At 39.7% G+C, this 25,683-nt stretch overlaps 1 pseudogene; it reads right to left on the bottom strand.

Annotated features, from left to right (window-relative positions):
• Positions 1-15,378: 15,378 nt before the first annotated feature.
• The window catches only part of LOC116763401, a 79,639-nt pseudogene continuing 69,334 nt past the window's right edge, over positions 15,379-25,683 (bottom strand).

Genomic DNA, 25,683 nt, shown 5'->3' with positions numbered 1-25,683 from the left:
CACGAAAATGGCATGAAGTTCAAATTCCAGTGTCCACGAAGAAAGTCACATCCACGTGGTCCCATGTTGTCAGTGGATACCTGCTGCCGTGATGCAGAGGGCGTGGCTGTGGTGGCCACCTGATGTGGGTCCCACGGCTCACGCTGTGCTTGTTGCACCACACGCCACGCGGTGCACCATCAATTGGCAGCGTTTCAAGCCCCCCACTCACTCCTTACCGTGACGTTCTATTGCCTTGTCAAAACAAGAAGAGAAAAGTGGACTCAGTGAGCCAGATTGGGGTGCGGGGGTGTGTGGATGGTTGTGTTACACAACCGTTACAACATCGCGCTTGTTTTGCCGTGACACTCAAGCCGAGCCCAAAGGATGATGCCTCATCCACCCACAGGCCAGACTGAGGCTCATCAGAACTCACAGACGGCATGGTCAGAAAACGAAGAAAGTTTAAAGCAGAATGTCTCAACAAAGCAGAACAATTAACCAATTGTGAGCTAAGTAGATCACGGTTGATTGCAGCAGCCGTGGAAATGGGCCCCAGCAAATAAGCTCGTGGAAGTCTGTTAGCCTTTTGACTCAAGGATGTTGAAGAATTGAGGACATTGTGGCGACATCAATAGTTCACTAACAACAAGGAAAATTATCTCAAGAGCTCTTCCTCGACTCCTGACGAGTCAACAAAGGTTACTGGTAATATTTTCTCAGATGTTGTTGTTGACTTAAGAAGTCAGCAATTCAAAGTGACTGAAGAATTAGTCTCAGTCAATAGTCAGCCTGGATCAACTACAGATGAGAATATTTCAAAAGAAGTTGAGAAAAACGTGGATTTGGTACAACCTGAAGTGGAATCCACTAAGATGTGTTATAACTGCTGGTGGTAAAACCTGTGGAGGGAAGAGCTTGACAACACTTTTGAGAATGTAAACTGTGTGAAGCTTAGGGTTATTTATTACCTACTTTGCAGAAGGTATCGTGGTCTATCCTATCTCACTGAACCTGCAGTGACGATGGTGAGCTTTAATGCTCTGGTTGCCTCATCTTCCCCAGGGCTGTGAAGTCAGAAATGCCAGCTGAGCGCTGATCTGCTCACCACACAGCAGCCCAGCAACTCAGCACCAGTAAAGCTCTATTGCAGCTGTTGAGTTCGAGGTGGAGACAAAGTTTTCTAAATGAGACCTGCCTTCCACCATTTTTATCAAACACTGAAGAACCGTGGAATTAGCTTGATACTGTGTCTTAATAAATTCAACCTAAAATTACAAGGCAAAACAATACTTACATGTGAAATCTATACTGCACTGAAGTCATTTTGATGACAACTAATGTTTGAATTGAAAGTTACAGAGGGTTTGTACATTTCCCATGCCGTCAGAAGTCAAAACAAGAAGTGAGATCTCCATTCCCATATGCATTTGAAGCAGACGTATTTCCCAAGCTCAGCTGTTGTAACAGTTCCAGCAGGGCAAAGGAAATCTCCACATTTCAAAATCCGTTTAGCGGCGTGTTAAGAGCTCCTACCTAACCTTCAGCTGAAGGGGATTAATCTGCAACTTAACGAAATATTAACAGACAAATATCAAGAGTAGAAGCTAACGGGATTCTATGACCACTCGCCAAGGAGTGAATATGCTCAATTAAAATCAAGCATCCGTGGGTTGACATCAGTGTTTGGTAATACCTACCTGTGTGCAAAGAAATGTTCAACGATGAAATATGTACAATTTCATTACAGATAAGCATTAACAGATGAACATTTGCAATTAATTTTGATATAAGGAATGTCAACTTTGAACCCCAATTAAATATTACCCCTCCCAAAAAATATTATTTCATTCTTCTCATCTGCAGATCTGTATTACAACAAAAATTGCACTCAATCTTTATATTTTGAAAGTCGCTAGTGAAAACACCGTTGAGATTTGTTTCCTTTCCTTAGCCTCAATTTTCCTCCTGGCCCACACCTAAAATATTTTCTACCTGGTCCTTCACCAAAAAAAAAGCTTTCTAACCTTTGCTCCAGATATCACCTTAGTCCCCAAATTATACTTAGTATTTTTAGCTAATGCCTATATCTGTCATCATCTTACATGATTTTGTCATTCACAGAAAAATGTGTGGATGGATGGATGGATAACTTCCTGTTTTGTAGTCTTAAACACAGAGAGCCATGGCCATCAGTTTACTGCTGTCCTGAAAGGGAGGTGGAGCCGTCATAAAACGCAGGGGCTGGGGAGCAGGGCCTGGTCAGGGTCTCACCACAGCCACATGTCTACAGGGGCCAGTTTACATTGTTTATTTCAAAGGCCTTCAGTCCAAATTATGGCAAAAATAGCTTTACTGAGCATTTACAAAATATTATGCTATTTCCTTCTACACAGAGAAGCAGGACTGACACAATATACATTTAAAAATTGCCCTTCCAATGGCAATAGCGCATTGTTTTGTCAAACTACACTTTGGTAATCCAATACTTTGCCTTTAGACAACAAAATGCTATTTCAACTTTAAATGCAACTGAAGTAAATTCCTAAATAACGTTTAACTGTTGTAGTTTTTAGAGATCTTCACCCTGGAATCAGCAGCTCAGCAGAATGTTATCCCCAGGTCTCACTCAGGGAACTTTTCTTTAAGGTAAACTGATAACAGAAATGGAACCGTAAGTGGATTCTCTAGTATCAGCTGTTCAAGCTTCCAATGGTAATTTTGAGACAACCTTAAGCAAGCCATTTCTCTTGTAATATATTATTGTTAAATTAACAAAGCAAGTCATTCTGTTGCTTCAGTCTTTAAAAATTATGAAATTATCCAATACTAATTCTTCTACTCCTCCTAGCTGCTTGTTTGCCCTGATGGAAGGAAAAAACCAAATGTCAAGTTTTAGTCCTTAGCAGTTCACACCCAATTTTCTGGCTTAAAAAAAAGAAAAACAAAACAACTGACAGGAAGCTTTCACTATAAACAAATTACACTGTCTTCCTGAAACTAACAATTCAATTCAAGGGTCAAGCCTATGGTGGGTCCTTTTTGTTGCTCTTTCCCAGAGGGTCTCGGAGAGGTTTTACCTAAGGCATTAGCTTTGTGTTCTAGTTCACAAAGTCAATCAATTTTTTAGATTATTTTAATGTAGGAAAGGCAGAGTTAAAAAGTCAAACATTTCAAAACCTACTCATAATGTGATCTCTTAGATGACCAAAAAGTTAAATTAAGTTTTAAAATCGAATGAGTTAACAAAAGAGAAGTATAATCACGGATCCCAAAAGGAACTTCAAATTGTGTTATTCCAATTAGCTGCTTTATTCTAGAGGAAAATAGAATTAGTAAGGCAAAGAAATGTGTAAGAACAGCCAGCAAGAGACTGTCGAGAAATCACACTGGCTTTCCAGACTACACACAAGTAGATTTTAATTTTGTTATTTAAAACCTGTTTAAAGCCTGCAAACAGGGCTTCCCTGGTGGCGCAGTGGTTGAGAGTCCGCCTGCCGATGCAGGGGACGCGAGTCCGTGCCCCGGTCCGGGAAGATCCCACATGCCGCGGAGCGGCTGGGCCCGTGAGCCATGGCCGCTGAGCCTGCGCGTCCGGAGCCTGTGCTCCGCAGTGGGAGGGGCCGCAGCAGTGAGAGGCCCGCGTACCGCGCACACACACACACACACACACACACACACACACACACACACACAAACAGCCTGTACACATGAGCACTGCAACACTGGGCACAATAGAACCGTCTGTGTCTATTTTTGCTTTTTAAAATATTAGATATAATGGCTCGAATCACCTTTATTAACAGAAGGTTAATTAAAGAATAAGTCATTCTTTATTAACAGAAGGTCATGTTCACTGTTTCAAGAGAAAATATGTTAAAATCAGTGCCTGCCTAGTAGGCCCATCATAGTCTCTTCGTCTTAAAACAACGTCTATTAAGAGAGAGAAAAGAGACAGTGTAAAAAACTAAGAAATGGGAATGCCAAAATATGGACAAAATTACCACCAACTCAAAAGGAAATGGAAATAGACCAAGAAAATATATCTTCACGAAATAAAGAATATGTGAAAAAATATCCAAAGATGCTCCAATTGTTGCATTACAAGCTACCCCCAAAACCTAGCCGTTTAAAATAGTACCCATTTTCTTATATTTCCTGGTTTTGTAGGGCAAGTCCAGGCGGGGGACCCCTCTGCTCCATGTTGCACTGGTGGCTGTCACCTGCTGGGCTCAGCTGTGCTGCCGAAGGGGCACCGACACAGCCTCTGCAGGGTGCTAACCTTAGCCTGGCGAGGCTTCCACGGCGGGGCTCAGAGTCCAAGAGCAAACATTCTAGCGGACAGAGTAGAAGCTGGATGGGCTTCCATGCTGTGCCTTAGAAAGCATATGGATCCTGTGGTCATGCTTCTTTGGTCAAAACAGTCATAAGAACACCCAGATTCATAAGGAAGGGACAGGCACTCACCTCTTCATGAAAGAAGCATCAAATAATTCGTAGCCATGTTTTAAAATTCTATGTTCAGAACCCCACTGTTCAGTCCCTGATAAGAATTTGTCCACTTTGACATATTCACATATATTCAGAGACAACAACTTCCAGAAAGTAACTAGGCCTAAGTAGGAGAGTCTAGGACTAGATTAGGACATTTTGAGCAGTACATCACTTATAAATGAGGTTCTAAAGGAATATCTCTAACAGTAAATGTGCTAGAAATTGTAGTCAGTCATTCATTTGTAGACCTACTTACTATATATCAAGGGTCTACTATTTGCCAGGTCCTGTACTAAAAGATACAGACGCAGTAATAAAAAAGTTGGACATTTTCTCTGTTCTCACCACTCTGAGAATTAAGGTGCCCAAGAGCACAGGTAAGAAATGGGAAACCCTTTTGTCCAGCAGAGCCCCCACTGGACAGTGCATTTCCCAGTAGCTTCTAGCTGTTATCTCAGAGCCACTTGACAGATAACTAATGAAGAAGTGATGGTCAACTGGCAGTCCACACAGTCTGACTGTTTACAAATTCCAGATCTAGGTAAGACTCACTTTACTTCAGGTTGAATTAAGAGAGAAAACAATAAAATCAGCACCTACACAATGAAAACCTAGCAAAAGTCTTATAAGAAAAAATTATATATATACCCCACTCAATTGTGAACATAAATTTTTTAAATGCAAAATAAATTATTATCCAAATAAATCCCTCAGTATATTAAAAGTGTAATACATTAAGACCAAGTTGGATTTACTCTAAGAATAAAGGTTTTAAAAAAAAGAAAAAAACACATGATCATTTCAATAGATGGAGAAATAGCATGTGTTAAAATTTAACATTGAGGGTCTTCCCTGGTGGCGCAGTGGTTGAGAGTCCGCCTGCCAATGCAGTGGACATGGGTTCGAGCCCTGGTCCGGGAGGATCCCACATGCCATGGAGCAACTAAGCCCGAGAGCCACAACTACTGAGCCTGTGCTCTAGAGCCCGCCAGCCACAACAACTGAGCCCACGTGCCACAACTACTGAGCCTGCGCGCCTACAGCCTGTGCTCCACAGCAAGAGAAGCCACCGCAATGAGAAGCCTGCCCACCACAATGAAGAGTAACCCCCGCTTGCCACAACTAGAGAAAGCCCACGCACAGCAACGAAGACCCAACACAGCCAAAAATAAAAACAAATACATTAATTAATCAAAAAAACAACAACACTAAGTGTTGGTGAGTATATAGAGCTACTGAAAAATCTCATTCAGGGATGATGGGTCTTTAAATCGGCAAAACATTTCTGGAAAACTGGCTTTATTTACTATAGTTGAAAATACACAAGCCTATGACCCATCAATTCCTGCCCTAGTTACATAAACAACAGAGACATGTGTGAGAATGTGCAAGACAGCATTATTTGTAAGTATAAAAACAAAGGAAAATATACTGTGTATCATGTATAAAAAGTTCAAAATGCTTCAGGGATGTAAGTTTTTAAAATTAAAAATAAAGCCAATGAGGTGATGATCATAAAAGCTAGAATACCATATATATTTTTGGAGAAATGGATATAGGAAATATCCATTGGGAATATGGAAATGGAAATAGGTTCTGTACCTATTGGAACAATGCTCAATGATAAATCACTGAGGTGTACACATTTGTTTTATATACATGTCTTCAATATATTATATTTCACAATAAAAAGAAAAGGCGGAAAGAATAATAGTGAAACAAGATTCTACTTGTAAACAGAGGGAGAAAATTCAAGCCAACAATCAGAAGCACGCTTAATCTTTGAACTCTGCAGATATTTCTGCCAAACTCATGTATATCATATCTATGGTTACTGAAACTTCTCTATGGTTAGAAATTTATTGTTTTATAATTTTAAAAGCTACATCTAAAACATGTCAGAATCAAACAAGAACGCTTGCTACCACCACACTGATATAATAGTACTTGGGGATGTTATCTAATAAAATATTGGAATAGAATAAAATAAGGAGCATAAATTTGGAAATTAGGTGTCAAAATTATCACTCTTTGCATGTTTACTTAAAAAGAAACTCAAGGATGCCATGTGAATAAAAATATTGAATGAAAGAATTGTCTGCAAATTGACAGCTTTTTCTCATACCAACAATATATTCTTAGGAAATATAATAGAAAAATAGGCTTCATGGACTATTTCATTATTATAAAATAAATATAAATATGCATACATATTTATTATACACTTATCTATTAAAAATATTTAAAATAAATAAAATAAAAGGAGGGATAAACTTAACATTTCTAAGAAAACTATATATTTTTAAATAACTTACAAAGAGACACATAAGCAGAAAAGCTATCATGTTCTTGAATGAAGTCTTCAAAATTATAAAGGTCTCAATTCACTGAAAACTGATCTATGAATTGAACGTAATCCAAGTCAAAACCTCAATATGAATAAATAACTCTGACATTCAGCTGAAGAAATAAATCACAAGAGTAAGAGGAAAGCAGCAGAAAAATAAGAAACTCCAACTTCTGCCCCTCCATAAAAGCAATGAAAACTTGGCCTGAACTGTCAGAATTTGCTTTTTTTCAGAAGTCAGAAAATTAATCAAAGGGTTACAGGAACCATAAGAGCATTTACTCAACAAAACAGCTGAATCTCAGTGAGAACCACAAGATTTTTGGTGTCTGAGTCACCCCATTCCCATTGCCAACTCCCTTGCTCAGTGGTAGCCGTGAAAATAATTCACTGCATCTCCTATACTGGATGGAGCAGAACAGACCTCATTTACAAGAATTTTAATCATTTATTTTGACCTATCTGATGTCTCCCCGGAAGACTGGCTCAAGAGGCTTGTCTTTGTTTTACCTGATGCAGAACCGGCCCGTGCTAAAGCATTTGTCTAAAACTGTTACAGGCTAATGCTTTCCTTGCTGCTGCCTGGATGACAGATAACATTTGGGGCAAAAAACTCACGAACCAAAAACCTTGGAAGGAAAGGCTAGAGAAGGGAATTGCCACAGTCCTGGGAATTGAGAAGTCCCTGTGCACACCTATGCCGTGCACAGGCTCAGGAAAGGTCCAAAAAGGACCTGAGTTCTCACCTCTGTTCTGATCTTGAGTCTCAGTGAAGGAATGAAGCTAAGACAGAGTTGTATACTTCTTGGCTGAGTACTGAAGGTGTGTCCAAACACACACACACACACACACACACACACACACACACACACACACACACACAGCTCCTGTTCCAAGACTGGGAAATAATTTGGTTCCAGATATTTAAGGAAATCTCTGTCCAGTCATTAGTTGACAACTAAGTTAACTGTATGGAGACTTCAACGGCTATAAATGACAAATAATGCATACAGAATTTACAGAACTCATCCAGAAAGTCACTAAAACACAAATAAAAATGCCTGCTGTACGCAGCAATGAAAAATTATCCTGGGAAGGGGAGAGAATCTGGTTTCTAGAGGGATCACCTTATAATGTTCATATAACCCGTTTTCAACAAAAGAAGGGAAGCGTGAATCATGCAAGGAAACAAGAAAGTGTGACCCATACACACGAAAGGAGGCAAACAATAGAAACTGTCCCTGAGGAAGCGCACACGTGGAATTGTCTAGACCAAGACTTTAAATATGTTCAAGGAGAAAAAGGAAGCTATGCCTACAAACTAAAGGAAAGTTTGAGAATGATATCTCACCAAATAGAAATTATTCAGTAAAGAGTGAGAAATTATAAAGAGGAATGAAATAGAAATTCTGACGTTAAAAAGCACAATAGGGCTTCCCTGGTGGCGCAGTGGTTGAGAGTCCGCCTGCCGATGCAGGGGACGTGGGTTCATGTCCCGGTCCCGGAGGATCCCACATGCCACGGAGCGGCTGGGCCCGTGAGCCATGGCCGCTGAGCCTGCGCGTCCGGAGCCTGTGCTCCGCAACGGGAGAGGCCACAACAATGAGAGGCCCGCGTGCCGCCAAAAAAAAAAAAGTACAATAACTGATATGAAAAACTCACCAGAGGGATTCAACAGCAACTCCAGTTGGCAGAAGAATCAATGAACTTTGAGCTAGGTCAATAGAGTACCCATCTGAGGACTGGAAGGAAAAAGAATGAAGAAAAAGGAGAAGAGCCTCAGAAACCTGTGGGACACCATCAGACGTACCAGCATTACACATACCGGGAGTCCCAGAAGGCAATAGAGAGAGAAAGAATCAGAAATATTATTTCAAAAAATATTGGCTGAAAAATTCCCAAATTTGATGAAAACCATTATTCTATACATTCAAGAAGCTCAACAAACTCCAAGTAGAATAAATTTATAGATGTACACCTAGATACATCATAATGAAATTATCCGAAGACAAAAACAAAGAGATGATCTTGAAAGCAGCAAGACAGAAGCAATCCATCATGTACCAGTTATCACAAATGAGATTAACGTCTGAAACCATGGATTCCAAAAGGCAGTGGGGTGCCACACTGAAAGTGCTGAAAGAAAAAAAGAATTTCAACCACTCTATATCCAGAAAAACTACCCTTTAAAATGAAGGAGAGGGGACTTCCCTGGTGGCCCAGTGGTTAAAACTCCGTGCTTCCAACGCAAGGGGGCACAGGTTCAACCCCTGGTCAGGGAACTAAGATCCTGCATGCCGCGCTGTGTGGCCAAAAAAAAAAAAGAGAAATTAAGAAACCTGCAGATAAAAATCAAAAGGGTCTGTCATGAGCAGACTTACCTACAACAAATGCTAAAGGGAGCCCTTCAGGCTGAATAGAAAGACACTAGATAATAACTCGAGTCCACATGAAGAAATAAAGAGCACCAGTAAAGGAGACTAAATAGGTAAATATAAAAGAATAAATGTATGTTTGTTCGTAACTCCTTGTATTTTTAATCTGATATAAAAGACAGATACATAAAGCAATAATTATAAATAATAAATATAAATCTATGTTTATGGGCAAGCAATGTATAAAAGAGAGAGAGAAGACACAGACTAAGGAATGAAAGAGGAGACATTACGCTGACCTTACAGAAATGAAAAAGGCTGTAAGGGAATACCATGAACATTTGTATGCCGACAAATCAGATAGCCTGGATGAAATGGAACAATTCCTATAAATGCACAAACTACCAAAACTGACTCAAGAAGTAATAGACCTATTAGCTAAGAAGACTGAGTGATGATGATGATAATTACAACTTCCAACAAAGAAACACTGAGCACTCAATATATTTATTGGTGAATTCTGCTAAAACTATAAAGAAGAATTAATACCAATCATTCTCAAATTTTCCAAAAAGAAGAGAAGTGAACGCTTTATAACTCATTCTATGAGGCCAGTATTTCTCTGATACAAAAGCCAGACAATGACATCACTAGGAAAGGGAATTATACAGCAATATTCCTTATAAATATAGAGGCAAAAATCCTCAACAAAATACAGGAGAACTGAATGCAACAACATATAAAAAGGGTTATACCTTATAATCAAGTGAGGTTTATCCCAGTTAGTAGAACACAGAAAAATCAATTCATGTAATACATCATATCAATAGAATAAACATACGATCATCTCAATAGATGCAGAAAAAATTGAAAAAAATGCAACACCCTTTCATGATAAAAACGTTCAACAAACTAGAAATAGAGAAGACCTTCCTCTACCTGATAGAGGCCATTTATGAAAAATTCACAGCTAACATCATACTTTTTAAAATAAATTTATTTATATTTGGCTGAATTGGGTCTTTGTTGCTGCACATGGGCTTTCTCTAGTTGTGGCAAGTGGGGGCTACTCTTTGTTGCGGTCCGTGGGCTTCTTCTCATTGCAGTGGCTTCTCTTGTTGCAGAGCACAGGCTCTAGACATGAGAGCTTCAGTAGTTGTGGCTCGTGGGCTCTACAGCGCAGGCTCAGTAATTGTGGTGCATGGGCTTAGTTGCTCTGCAGCATGTGGGATCTTCCCTGACCAGGGCTCGAACCCTTGTCCCCGGCACTGGCAGGCAGATTCTTAACCACTGTGCCACAAGGGAAGCCCCTAACATCATACTTAATTATGAAAGACTAAGCACTTTTGCCTAAGATTTGGAACATGACAAGGATGTTTGCTCTCATAATTTCTATACAACATTGTACTGGAGGTTACGGCCAGAACAGTTAGATAAGAAAAAGAAATAAAAGCCATCTACAATGGAAAAGAAGACACAAAGCTATCTCTATTTGCACACGGCATGAGCTTATATATTGAAAGTTCAAAAATCCATTAAAAATGTCTATTATAGCTAACAAACTAGGTCAGCCAGGTTGCAGCATACTAGATGGATATACAAAAATTAGTTGCATTTTTATATACTAGTAGTGAACATTCTGAAATTAAGAAAACAATTTAAAATAGCATCAAAAAGAATAAAATACTAGTTTTATTAATTAGTTTAACAATTAGCTTATTCATTAGAATTAATTTAACAAAAGATGTGCGTGACTTTTACAGTGAAAACTATGGAACATTGTTGTATTAAATAAGATCTAAATAAGTCGAAAGAGAATAAAACTGTACTACTTTCTCACACCATATACAAAAATAAACTCAAAACGGATTAAAGACTTAAATATAAGGCCTAAAACCATAAAACTCCCAGAAGAAAACATAGGCAGTTCTCTCTTTTAAATAAGTCTTAGCAATATTTTTTTGGATATGTCTCTTCAGGCAAGGGAAACAAAAGCAAAAATAAACAAATGGGACTGTATCAAACTAAAAAGCTTTTGCACAGCAAAGGAAACTATCAACAAAATGAAAACGTCGCCTACTGAATGGGAGAAGATATTTGCAAAAGATATGTCCAATAATGGGTTAATATCTAAAATGTACAAAGAACATATACAACTCAACATCAAAAGAGAAAACAACCCGATTAAAAAATGGGCAGAGGACCTGAATAGACACTTTCCAAAGAAGACATACGGATGGCCAACAGACACATGAAAAGATGCTTAGTATCACAAATCATCAGGCAAATACAAATCAAAACAACAATAAGATACCACCTCACACCTCTCAGAATGGCTATTATCAAAAAAACAACAAATAACAAGTGTTGGTGAAGATGTAGAGAAAAGGGAAACCTCATGCACTGTTGGTGGTATTCTAAATTGGTGCAGCTACTATGGAGGTTTCTCAAACAATTAAAAATAAAACTACCATAGGATCCATAAAAATAAATAAATAAACAAATAAATAGACATCCAGTATTCATGGTATGGAAAACAATATTGTTACAATAAAAATACCCCCAAAATTGAATTAGAGATTCAATGCAATCCTTATCAAAGTTCCAATTTCTTTTTATGCACAAAAGTACAACCTGATCCTAAAACTCATATGAAATGCAAGGGAATAGCCAAAACAATCCTGAAAAAGGACAAAGTTGGAAGACTCACACTTCTCAATTTCAAAACTAACTACAAAGCTACAGTAACCAAGACAGTGTGGTAGTGGGATTGGGATAGATATTTAAAACAATGGAATAGAACTGAGAGCCCCAAAATACATTCATAATCAATGGTCAATTGATTTTTGACAAGGTTTCCAAGACCATTCAATGCAGGAAAACAATCATCCTTTCAACAAACAGTATGGGATAACTGCATATCCCTGAGCCAAAAAATGGATTTGGACCCCTACCTCACACCATAGGGAAAAATTAGTTCAAAATGAATCAAAGACCTAAATGTCAGCACTTATACTACAAAACTCTTAGAAGAAAACACAGGGGTACATTTCTATAACTTTGGCTTTGGCAAATGATCCTTTGATGTGACACCTAAACCACAGGCACCCAAAGAAAAAAAGACAAATTGAACTTCGTTAAAATGAAAGATTTTTGTGTATTAAAGGATTTTATAAAGAAAGTAAAAAGACAACCCACAGAATGGGAGGAAGTAGTTGCCAGTTAACTGTCTGATAAAGGTCCAATATCCAGGATATATAAGGAAATATTACAACTAAACAATATGTCAAATAACCCAGTTTAAAATGGACAAAGGACTTAAATAAAATTTCTCCAAAGAATTGGAATAGAATATCTCCAAAGGAAGGAATTTCTCCAGAAAAGACATAGAGATATACAGATGGCCAACCAGCACATGAGAAGGTGTTCAACATAATTAATCTCTAGGAAAATGCAAATAAAAACTATGAGATGCGATTCACACCCACTAGAATAGCTATAAAAAAAAGAAAATAGAAGATAATAAGTGTTCGCAAAGATGTGGAAAAATCAGGAGCCTTTCACGTTGCTATAGAAATTTAAAATAATGCAGCCACTGTATAAAAGTTTGGCAGTTCCTCAAACTTTCTAAAAATAGAATTACCATGTGACTGATAAGTTTCACTCCTACATATACACACAAGAGAAATGAAAAGATATGTTTAGAGAAAAACTTGTATATGACTCCTCACAACAGCATTATTTGTTATAGTCAAAAAGTAGAAACAACACAAAAATCCATCAACAGATGAATACATAAGCGAAATGTGGCATATGCATACTGGAATATTTTTCAGCCATAAAAAGGAATGAAACACTGATACAATCTTGAAAACATCATGCTAAATGAAGAGCACCAGACACAAAGGACATATACTGTAAGATTCCATTTATATGAAATATTCAGAAAAGGCAAAGCCGAAGAGCCAAAAGTAGATTAGTGGCTGCCAGGGGGTTGGTGGTGCTGGAGTTGACACTGATTATAATAGGTATGGGGCCTCTTTTGGGGATGATAAAAATGTTTTGGAGCAGATGGGTGGTGATAGTTGTACAATATACAAAAACTCTCAAACCAGCTGAATTGTACAGTTGAAAATGAATTTTAAGTCATGTAAACTGTACCTCAATAAAAATATCTAATAAAAATACATACTAAAATATTTACAGATGAAATAACATCTGGGATTTGCTTCAAAATGATCTTGAGGTTAGGGGTTGGAGTAAATAATATCAACAGACTGGTTCAGTGTTGATAAACTTATAGCTGGCCACGGTAAGAGTGGGTTCATTAGAGCACTCTCCTTACCTTTGGATATATTTGGAACTTTGCATAATAAAATTATTTTTAAAGAACTAAGTAAAATGTTTTTAAAAGGATACTGAGGAATAGTTATTATAAAGCTGCATAATCAAAATCAGTGGACTGTGTTGGAATGGAAAATAATGTTAATAAACAGACCTAAGCACATTATATGAAGGATTTGGAATTTTAAATCAGTAAGAAATAAATGATCAGTAATTGGGATACCTAGATAATCCTTTAGAAAAAAAATACATGGGTTAATAGACTTACCTCATACCATACATACAAATATAATCCACAAGGATTATATTTTAAATAAAATTAAAAATATATAAGAACAAAGTATGTAAATATGAAACAAAATTAGGGAAATATCAATGAATATGTAATCTTGGGGGCAGTTCTCCTAAGTCTGATAAAAAAAAACAGATCTTGGAATTTTTAAAAATATCATAAATTGAGAAAAAATATTGCTCACATATGAAAAGAGGTTAATAGTTAAAGAGAAAAAAAGGTGTTTTTTAAAATTTTTGGCTGCATTGGGTCTTTGTTGCTGCATGCGGGCTTTCTCTAGTTGCAGCAAACAGGGGCTACTCTTCGTTGCAGTGCACGGGCTTCTCATTGCAGTGGTTTCTCTTGTTACGGGGCACAGGCTCTAGGTGTGCAGGCTCAGTTGTGGCACACAGGCTCAGTAGTTGTGGCACACAGGCTCAGTAGTTGTGGCGCACGGGCTTAGTTGCTCCGTGGCCCGTGGTATCTTCCCGGACCAGGGCTCGGACCCGTGTCCCCTGCATTGGCAGGCAGATTCTTAACCACTGTGCCACCAGGGAAGCCCCAAAAAAGGTATTTTAATGAAAAAATAATTTAAAGGGTGAACAAATAATTCACAGAAAAATGAAATACATGCCCAAGATACCGAGCACAGTTCCCTTTCTTGCTGTCTAATAACTGAGACTCTTTCTGCTTTGGAGAAGCCCCTTCGTGAGTTGTGGAGGCAAAAATGAGGAACTCCATTCACAAGAACGGAGACTGTAAGTTACTCTCTCTCCTAGGCCCTTACAGTTTGGGCATAGGCCTGTGATCTGGGCTAACAAATATTTTTAAAATAATAATTTCTATTTTTTGATGTAGACAGTTTCTTCACACTCTACTAGCAGATATATAAGTTGGCCCTACCTTTTCGGAGAAAATTTGTCAATATTTATCAAAAGCTGTTAGAAAAGTGAGGGAACTGACTCAGCAATTACACTTCTGAAAATTATTGTAGGGAAATAATCACACAAGTATAAAAATGCATCTACTAGGTGTTCATGATAGCATTGTACATCTCAGCAAAACAATGAGAAGCAGTCTGAATGTAGCACCAGAAGACTGACTACATGAACCACGGGGCACCCCTGTATGAGAACTAGATGCAAACATCAAAGCTGATGACTTGAAAAATTAGACTAAAAGCCAGTATCTGCAATAGGATCTCATATTCCTATGTCCATATGCATGTGCATGTGTTATATACACACATATTCAGGAAAAAATCTCAAAGTTTAAACATTAACATGTCAACAGCCCTTACTTCCGGGTGTGAGCACCTAATAACTAAGAGCTTTTGTTTTTCCCTTTTGTTTGTTTGCTTTGTTTTGTTCACATATGTTTTCTATTTTCCAAAATAATATATACTGTTCCTTTAAAAGTGGGCACGTATTTAGAAATAATATCATCTCTGAAGTAAAAAAAAAAATTTCCACCAACATATTTTTGTTTATCTGTATCTTAAATGTCCCATAAAATGACTTCATATTCTACAAGTTATACTAAGAATAGAGGGTTTTATTAATCATGGACAAACCACACTCATTGTATCAGAGCAATGATCCACTTTTTTTTTTTCTGAAAACAAGTTTTATATAAATAAGTGTTTAAATACATTACATAACATTAAAACTGAAGGGGAAAAAAAAACCCAAAGAAAACCAAAAACCAGTTTGTTACTTCACATGGCATCGGGCAGCTGTTGCTAGTAAGTTGCGAGCTCTACAGCTACATGACGAATACATCGGTTTGAAATCTGTTCCCTTGTCAAAAGTTTAACTCTGATAGAAGGTTGGCCTCACATTCTAGTTTGCTCATCGATCAGCTGGGATATGTCTGGTCAAAAAGACCTTGGTGGCAAGCCAGATGTCCTATCACCTCAATAGAATGAACGTGGCTGCTCTAAGCTCTGCCCACCTGGTCACGTTGGAGATACCAGGGGATCTTTCCCCTGACGATCAAAGACTCCCTCTAGCAGTACAGCTGCCGTCGCTGCCTCACCCCCATCCTCCACTCTCAGCTTCACCTAGGGCTGTTCAGGTGGCGACATTCTCTTAGGGCAGGGAACTCTATAGAGGGATTGCTGGGAGCTTCTGGCCAGACATAGCCGTCTGTGATCTCAGGGCTCTGGACTTGGCTGACACATCACTGTTACTGCTTTGTCTCAGGCCGGACCCTGCCAGGTGCCTACTGCTTGACCTCTGTTTAAATGAGGGACTTCAAGACTACACAGCATGGCTGCTTTCAGTTTATTGCATGAAGCAGTTACACTCGTCCAAGTGAACAGCAGACCCCAAGTGGTTACATTACACAAGCTGTGAGGTTTGTAAACTTGTGACAAGGGACAGAACGAAAATTCTACTCATTGCAAGGAAATCCTCACTTAAGCTTCAGTGAGCCAGGAGCACTTAAAACCCATGAACCTTCAGCTGATCGCCCTTAGCCAGTCCAGTCTCTGCGAGGAACTGGCATATGTTCTTGCGCTTGTCACCCTGTAGCTGAATTACTTCTCCGTATTCTGGACGCTCAATTACAGTTCCCTCGCAGGCAAATTTCTTCTTAGACGCCTTCACTAGCTTCTTTTTATCGTAATCATCAGCGATTCCTTGGACAGTAGTAAGGGTCTTCCTGCCGTTTCTCTGTTGAATTCTTATATGGATATAAGATCATCACCCTTACTTGCATCAGCAAAGGGGTCGAAAGAGTGGAGGTTCTGGATGGCGGACATACGATACGATTCCTTTTCCTCGGTGGAATCGGCCTGCGGAAGGCGGCAGCTGGAGAAGGCGGGCGGGGGCTATGGAGCGTCAGGAAGCAAGGGGGCTCGAGGGGGAGGCTGCTGGGTCCTCGGCGGCGGCTCAGTGACTGGGGCTATGATTCACTTTTTAATTCAACTCTGGCTTGTCCTTCAATAAGTAAATGAAAGCAGTGAGCTTTGGACAAACCCCGTTTAAATGGGCCACCATCTTAAAAATTCAGGGAGATTTACCACCAGCACACTTGCAGTAAAGTCTGTGGGCTCTATATGTGGAAACTTTTGTTATTGTACCTTTTCCTTTGGTATTCTGTTCTCTTGAACACCATTTATCCTTAAATGCAAAACAATTTTTGCCATATTTTTATAATTCACAGACTTTGTTAGGACTGTGCCATAGCTAGTAATAATAGAATTATGTGTAATAGGAATCCTATGTGTTGAACATAACTCCAACGCTGCAACTTATTTAAAGATAGATTTTTTTCAAGTTGGCCTTATAAATCATTTACAAAGAAACTGAGCAGGCCTGAAACTACAGTCCAACTGTCACATTCTTGTAATGTGGCCACAGCTGCTCGGGGCGGGAGGCCGCAGCGGTGAGGGAGCGCAGAGCTGAGGGCCCCGCCAGACCGTCAGGAACAGAGCTCTCGCACTTGCCAGATATTAGATCAACAACCATTAAATATAATATGAACCATCTTCCGTGGCCAGGGCTCAAAAGCTGCAAGTACAAACAGCTACAGATATGTCACTGGAGACGCGGGGCCCAGCACACCGACGGTCCCCAAGCTGCAGGGGGAACCTCGCCTCCACGGCCTCAAGCCCTCCTGTCACAAAGTTCTGGTTCTCTGGACCCAAATGCACAGACGCGTCTGTTCTCCGTGAGTTACGCACACACGTCGGACCCCACGTCTGCCTCACAACACATGTACCCATTTGGCTTTTACGGGGGGAGGAAATGGCCTCAACTGTGCAAAAACCCAACACAGGTTTTGGGCTCTCACCTGAGGGACTTGGTTCCAGGGTGTGTGAACCTGGTGTTCGCTGCTGGTAAAGAACAGCTCTGTCCTGAAGGGGGTCAGAGGTCCAGCGGCCACGCCTCCCCCCTACCCCACTTACAATGCCTTCTACCTCTCTATTCTGTGGATCAGATAAAAATAATACATCGCTTACCAAAAGGTTGAATTTTAACGTCGTCCTGAGACACAGGTCTAAAGTCTATGATTAGAGAATTATTTTTCTGAGAAGTGTTACAAACCTACCTAAAACATCTCACACACACACCCATGATTTCTGAAATAACAGCAACGTCTTTTGCATTTTAGACAGTTTACTTGTGCTTTGATTTCATAGTCCCCACTCGTGAGAGCCCCTCCACACCAAATCCCACTGCTTTTGTCAGAGACCCTAACACTGCCCAGCATTATTTTGGTTTTTTCACATTTACTGTCTGTGTTCTTCACTAGATTAAGTTTTATGAAAACAAGGATCTCACCAGCCTGTCTGTTACTGTTTTTCATGGCACTAAGTAATTTTGATTGAATGAATGTATGAATGTTTGGATGTGTTACATTTGATACATAAAATTATATTCTCTTGACTTTAATATTTTAATGAAAGTGATTGCTGCCAGTTTCCTTAGGTCAGTTTTCACACGTTCATATTTACATATTTGTGTGAAAGAGTTAGGAAGCAATGATGTTTTCTGCAATTAACAATGACCTTCAGCTTTTGTATGTTTTCCTGCTGAAGCTCAGCCTTGCTGTGCCCCTCCTTGGACCAAGAGACTACTGCAATGTTAACTCTTAGTGGGGAAACAAGTGCATGTTAACAACACCTACATTTAAAAATCCTTGATTTTACAACAAGCATCTTCAAACATTCTCCCTTCTAACAGATATGAACAGGATAATGTCCCCACATCACTACCAAGGTGTAAGAGAGGCACAAAGGAAACTGTTCAGCCTCCTCTGTGTAATCCCACTATCGTGGCATCACACGCACATCCACTTAGCAAAGACTCTTGTCTGTCTTCCATAAAGGATATCTGTCATGTTTTCTCACCACTGAGCACCTTCTGAAGACCCTCCCGATGTTAGGGAATTGGCCACCTCTTGATCTCCAGGCAGAGGCCAGGAGGCGGTTTCCTAGCGCCCTGCACAGACGTGTAGCCCTGACCCAGGTTCATGGATTTGATGCAGGTGCCTGCAGGATTCTTCATTCTGGAAGTGAGCAGCGGGTGGAAGCAGCGCTTGTCACCAAGCCTGGCGTATTTTCCTATTTTTATTCCTATTTTCATTAAGTGAGGATTTAACTCCACTGCCAATGCTTCAGCAGAACACCCAAACTTGCACAGTGATGATATTCAATTATTTTTGAAATTTTGTTAATTTTAGTCATATAAAACTCAGGGCTTTAAGTGTTTTCAATTTTTGATGTGATAAAGGTGTATCTGTCCAGGTCGATGGGTAGGGTATGTTCTTTTCACAGCTTAACTAAAATAAGAAGCTTAGGCTCCTACTTCTGACATTGTCTCAACCAGGTCCCCAGGACAAGGTAACTTCAGAAAAAATAGATGCCTAGGGTGAAGGTACACCTTGAAGGGGAGTTATCACTGGATCTGTGTCACCATGAGGTCATCTAACTATCAATACCAATTCAGCACATACTTCTGAGCATCTATGGTTTATGGTAACTAATATACTAGACTCTGGAGATGCAGAGTTTGTAGGAGATGAAAGTGTAGAACGGAAACAGAAAAGTAAGTTAACAGGTTTGTAAAGGATCTGGGAGGTAATCCTCACCCAGAAGAAGACAAAGCCCCAGGGGAGAGCACCCTGGGTAGGGTAGGTAGGGCCTTGAAGGACAAATAAGAATTAGGGAGGGGACAAGTGGAGAGAACTTTTCCAGAAAGAAGAGCTAGCACAGGGGAAGGCACAGCTGTGTGAGAGAACAGAGTCTATGGAAAGGGCGTGGAATTTAGCAGGTTGGGCAAGGAGTTTTGCAGGACAGTAGGACGTGAGGTTAGAGGAACAAGTAGTAGATACACAACGGGTTTTATATCCCACGCCCAGGAGTGACTGGGAATGACTGAAAATGAGTTTCTGTGGGAGTGACAACTGTGACTAAACAGGAATTAGTGGCGAATCCTCCTATATCCTGAGAAAGGTCCTAAGAGAGTTCTGCCCAAGTGGAGTCTAAGGGTTTCCTAAAGACGGCAGCCACGCAGTAAGGTCTCAGACTCCTGTTTCAACAGACCATACATCCCGTGTTCAAAGTCAGAAAACTCAGAGGCAAAATGGCATGGCACTGAGATTCCACTTCTGGGCATCCCAAAGGAAAGGAGCTCTGTGTTCGTAGAGCCACATGGGCAGAAGAGACCTTGGGTCTCATCTATTACAATGACTGTCATTTGTTTTTATCCCAAGACACTTGAGAGGGACGACAATCCCATAAGTAACTGGTAGTGGATCACCAGCTGGTAATGATTCTCAAGATGTAAATGTGTATGCGTGTTTCCTGCCTAAGTGCCCCAACTAGAGCCTCCAGGACAATCACAAATAGAAGTGGTAGGAGTGGACATCCTTGTATTTTTCCTCATCTTTGGGGGAAAGTATCCAGTCTTTCAAAATTAACAATGATGTTAGCTGTGAGTTTTTCATAGATAGACTTTATCATTTTGAAGAAGTTCTTCTATTGTTGTCATTGTTTGAATATTCATAAATGGGTGTTAAATTTTGTCAAATGATTTTTCTGTGCCTATTGAGATGATCATATGTTTTACTTTGTTTATTGACATAACATAGTACATTAATTTACTTTTTTGTTAAGCCAACCTTGCATTCCTGGGATAAATCTCACTTGGTAATGGTGTATAATCTTTTATATATTTTGCTGGATTTGATTTGCTAGTCATTTGTTGAGTATTTTTGTGTCTATATTCATAACAGATATTGGTCTTAATTTTCAGTTCTTTTGATTTTTTTTTTTAATCAGAGTAATACTGACCTCACTGAATGAGTTGTGATGTGTTCCCTCTAATTTCTTGGAAGATTTTGTGAAGAAGTGGTATTAATTCTTCTTGTTTGGTAGGAGTTACCAATGAAGCCATCTTGTCCTGGATTTTCTTTGTGGGAAGTTTTTAAATTATTATTACAATTTAGTCTCTTGTTAGAAATCTACTAGAATTTTCTATTTATTCTTGAGTCAATTTCACTAATTTGTATCTTTCTAGGACTGTTTCCATTTCACCCAAGCTACATACATTACTGTCATACAGTAGCTCATTTGTAAGGTAGTCAGTGATGTCTCCACTTCCACTTCTGATTTCAGTAATTTGAGTCTTCTTTCTTTTTTCTTGGTCACCTTTAGCTCTTATCTTAAATTCCCTCCTTGGTAACTTCATATACTCTAATGTCTGGATATACAAATTTCTCATCCAGGTAAAACTTGAAATCATTTGTATTTTCTACTCATCTATAAGAATATTTTAATGTAAAAGGTATCTATGAATATCTTTTTAATTCTGTGAACCATTTAAAGTATAATTTTATAAGATGGCTTAGCTAAAAATTAAGATAGCTAACCATTCACAAGTAAAATTCTAAATTGTACTGAAAGGCTACCACAGTGTAGTGGGAAAACACCCACCTAAGATTCTGGAGACCTCTTATAACACGTGCTCTGCTTTGAACTAGCTCCATAATTTTCAGTAAGTCACTTATTTTCTTTAGGCTATAAATGTAATTCCCATACCTGGCAGGATTGTGAGCTAATACATTGCCATCAATCATAGAGAACTTGAGGAGCAGCAAATAAACTCTGTTCAGAACCAAAGTCTGAGCATAGGTCTCCTGGCATGCCAAGCATAAGGTAGCACTACTTAGTGCCCATATTCCCTTTCCATAATTTTCTTTAAAGCTCAAAGATCTATTATTATATTTTCTTGGGTTTGACAATTAAAAGGCATGAGAGGAGACCTCATGAACTATTTATATTTATAAAGGAGACCATGAACTATTTCAAATTCTTAAATTCAGCAACAGGGGAAAAAACAGACTCATCCATCAGAAGTTCTTTTTTCTTTCTTTCTTTTATAATATGACATAAATCATGGAAAGCAAAGGCAACATTTAAAAGCAATAAGATATTTTCCAGTAGTTCACCTTATCCTTGGAAATGAAACTTACTAGCTGTTACCCAGATGTACTTAATATAGCTTAAAACAACTGTGCTCTGGTTAAAATGTGGTGTAATAATTTAACAATGTGCTATCTGCCTGAAACAAGACCACCCATACTTGGGAAATTTCCATCTTTTTTGAAGTCAGGATAATACAAAACTTGGCAAGTTAGGAAAGGGCAATGAAGGAGGCCAAAGATGAAGTTCAGAGAATGCAGTTTTCCATATAGATTTGAATGAATTGTTAATGATAAGTAAAAACAATTACTGCTTAGTTTTCATGCCCAATACATCCACGTTGGAATAGTTGCTTCCAGCAGAAAATAGCAACATTATTTCAGATTTGTGTCTCCATTTAACCCAATACCTTTCCCAAATACTTCCATCTAAAGGAATCAGGACCAACAACCACACACAAGCCTGAGGGATCACTTTACAGGAGCAAACCCAGAAGCTGCCAGTGTACCTGCAAGTCTTCATCTCTGGAAAATATTAAAGTATGCTTCTGTGCCAGCAACAAAAACAGACTCAAAAGAGCAAAAATGAAGTTCTGTGTTGATAGTTCAAATGAGAGCGAAAGTTTCTGCGGTTTCTAACTTGAGGATTTTTTCTTTCAAGATTCCCTTGTGGAGAAGCTTTTAAAAATGCAATGATACGCCTTACAGCAGGACCGCACCTACCGTGTGTTCTGTGGGACGCCAGCACAGCCAGGCCCTACGTAGTCCTCATCAGTCCCACATGGTCACTGTGACACACGCTTTCAAGGGAGCATTTTCCAAAGTACGTCAGTTATTTTTATGAACCTTGATTCTAGCCACTGTCACTATTAATCTGGATATATTTCTTTGTATCTGAGTATCCCATATAAAGTATGGAACTAATAAAACAAGTAACATGGATTGCTTAAAAGTGAAGAAAACTGCTACAAAAAAGATGGCTCTTTTAATTCCAGTCGACCGTCCCCAAGATACTGGATCGTGCCCATTCACAGGCAAGGATTTATTTTGCTCTTCGAGCCAAGCAGTGCTGTAGGCTCTGGGCATCAGACAGTGGGGCCAACAAATTGATCAGATACTCAAACTGGACTCACACGAATCAGAGCTCTTACCCTGGATAGGGTTTCACTAGCAATTTCAAGGATGAAGCCATCAGGACGCATGAAAAAGCAGACTCAAGTTCGGAGCCTCCTCCTCTTCCGGGCCTCTGGGCCAAGCACAGGGTCAGTTCACACAGCGGGGAACCTTCAGGCTATGGAATATCTCCACTTCATACCTCAGGTACTCGTGCAGCTTGTAGACGTTTCTGAGGGAGCCATGGCTCACAGATCCACAGATCATAGATTTACTTACCACACGCAATCCTAACCCAGAGACATCCTGCTAAAAGCATCACATAGATTAAGACTCTCTTCCCAGCAAATACCATGAGTCTATGTACCAGGAGATGGGGTATTGCCTTGGTGACAGAGACAGTCCAGCCTACCTGCCTTCTCTCTCCCGAGTGGCCCCTGTGTGTTCCCAGTAACTAGAGGGAAACAGATCACAGTCAAGCTGCCCTAACACCTTTCTCCCTGATATTAAACAAGACAGGCATGCAACCCCCTTCTCGCGTGGCTTGTATTCTGTGCAGAGAAGAAGCCAGTAAGAGGGTGGACGCGTGCATAGACAGACTGCTTTTAGAGAACTGTGTGCTATGGAGACTGAAACGGGGCGATAGGACAGAGAACAAGAGAGAAGACTGTTCAGATCAGGTGGTCAGAGGTCTCTCTGAAGACATTATTAAGGAACTGAGATCTGAAAGGCAGGAAGCCGTTCATGAGAAAATTTCTGGAAAATCATTCTAGTCGGGAAGAAGAGCAAGGGCAGAAGTTCTAACGCAGACGGCTTGGTGTGAAACAGAAATGACTGGGAGATGTTAAACTACGCCTACGCGGGTGGAGCTTATTGGACCAGGAGGAGAGTGGGTGGAGGCGGGCCCCGGGCAGGTCTGAGAGGCCACAGTGGGAAGCTCTTATCTTATTCTAGGCAGCGGGATGGCCACCACAGGGAGTAGAAGAGTGACACAGTCTGCTTGATGTTTCAGAAAGATGGTCTGGCCACCGGGTGGACGAGAGGAGGTCACGCGAAAGTGGTCCAGGAGAGAGATAATGGTGGTTGGACTAAGGTGGTAGAAGAAAAACATGGCAAGAAACGGAGGGATTTGTCTTACCTATCAAGACTATGGCCAGGGGGTGTGTAAATTACACCTCAATAAAGGATGGTTCAATATATATGGCCAAGAGTCCTTATCTTTTGAGGATATTACTATATACTGAAATATTTACAGCTAAAAGTATACCGTGCCAGAGATTTCCTCAAAATAAATAGAGCATGTGTTGGGGGTGGGGAGCTGAAACAAGAATCTAGTTGGTAACTGTTGAAGTTAGGTGATGGGTACATGGAGATCTATTATGTATTGAATATATGCTTAAACTCTTTCATAATAAGATATTTGAAATTGAACAGTCCGGGGACAGGACTCCTATGGTCATGGAGTTGTAAAGCAACTTGTGAGTTACTGGTAGAACCACTCACCCCACCCATGGCCACTGTAACCCGTGATTTCTGTCTGCCTAGAGTAGGAGGAAAGTTCTTTTGAACAGAATGCATTCTTTTTAAGCCACTTTAATTGGTGGAAGTGATCAATTTCTTTGGTAGTTTGGAAGCTCTTTGTTACACTGAGCTAAAAATAAATCTTTCAGAAACTTCCAACCCTGGGACCTAGTTCAGCAACATGGAAGCCAAGAAACAAGTGGACTCTTCCCACATGGTAACTCTACAGACTTAAGGACAGCTCTCCTGTCTTCTACAAGCTGAAACGCTGATCCTTTAAATCATTCCTAAAACCAAAAGGAGAGATTTTCCTACAAATTGTTCTCTTCCTGTTCCTCCTCCTTTTTTCCCAAGCTCAGGTATTGTCAGCTTCCTTCTAGGGCCTTGCAATTTCAATTAAGGCCTCTCTTTTCACTGGTTTATTCACATACATTGGCCCCATATTGAATAAATCCTAAATATATACAGCAATAGTTCTCAATCTGTTTTCTTCTGCAATACACATAGTGAATAACATTTCTGTGATATAATCTCATACACAAATTAAAAAGTACAAAACTACTCTTTAGACTATATAATTTCTAGCATTGGGGCTTGCCCCTACCCACGGGGTAACAGCCAGAACTGCCATGACATTTGTCCACTGTTAACTGGACCAAGGACAGCAACTGACCCAACAATAATATTCCACTTCATATGCACAGGAAGTAATAATTCAAAATAAAAGTATTGTAGTCAGTTCTTTCTGTCAGTGTTTCATATTAATCAAAGTGCCCCAAATATTGAACTTCTTTCTTGCTCTCAGAATCATGTTAAATGTTCGCCAGCACAAAAAATCATCACGTTAATGGGATGTTCATGGTGAGGATGTGTGCGGTTCAGACTTTGTGCTCAAAATCAACACCTGTTCATCTCAGCTCTCCCCACTCACAAGCCCACCTCAAAGACAGCGTCTCTCAACAGCAAGGCTGATTCCGTGTTTATAACCAACTGTGCCTCCTGGCTCTCTACTGCAAAAGAACAGAACGTACCTCAGTTAGAACACAGAACTCTCTGCAGACCTCTCGGTCCCAGGGCTTCACAATTATACTGTGATTCGTTTTGTGTGGTCCACAGTGTGTACACCTGTGTACAGCGAGGATACGGGCCATCCCACCCTCACAACCAAGCCTCCCACTTTCACCTCTCACATCTCTTAGCCAAATTTTAAATGGCCAACAGTTATGTGGTTTCTATAACTATAACCAAATTTTCTATCCTTAGTTTATGGACCATAAGGAAAAATTCAAAATCATAACCAGCACTTA

The sequence above is a fragment of the Phocoena sinus genome, chromosome 12 (genome assembly GCF_008692025.1).
Source record: "Phocoena sinus isolate mPhoSin1 chromosome 12, mPhoSin1.pri, whole genome shotgun sequence".
Classification (NCBI taxonomy): Eukaryota; Metazoa; Chordata; class Mammalia; order Artiodactyla; family Phocoenidae; genus Phocoena; species Phocoena sinus.
The sequence above is the reverse complement of the archived record's forward strand: the minus strand, read 5'-3'. Positions and strand labels throughout refer to the sequence as shown.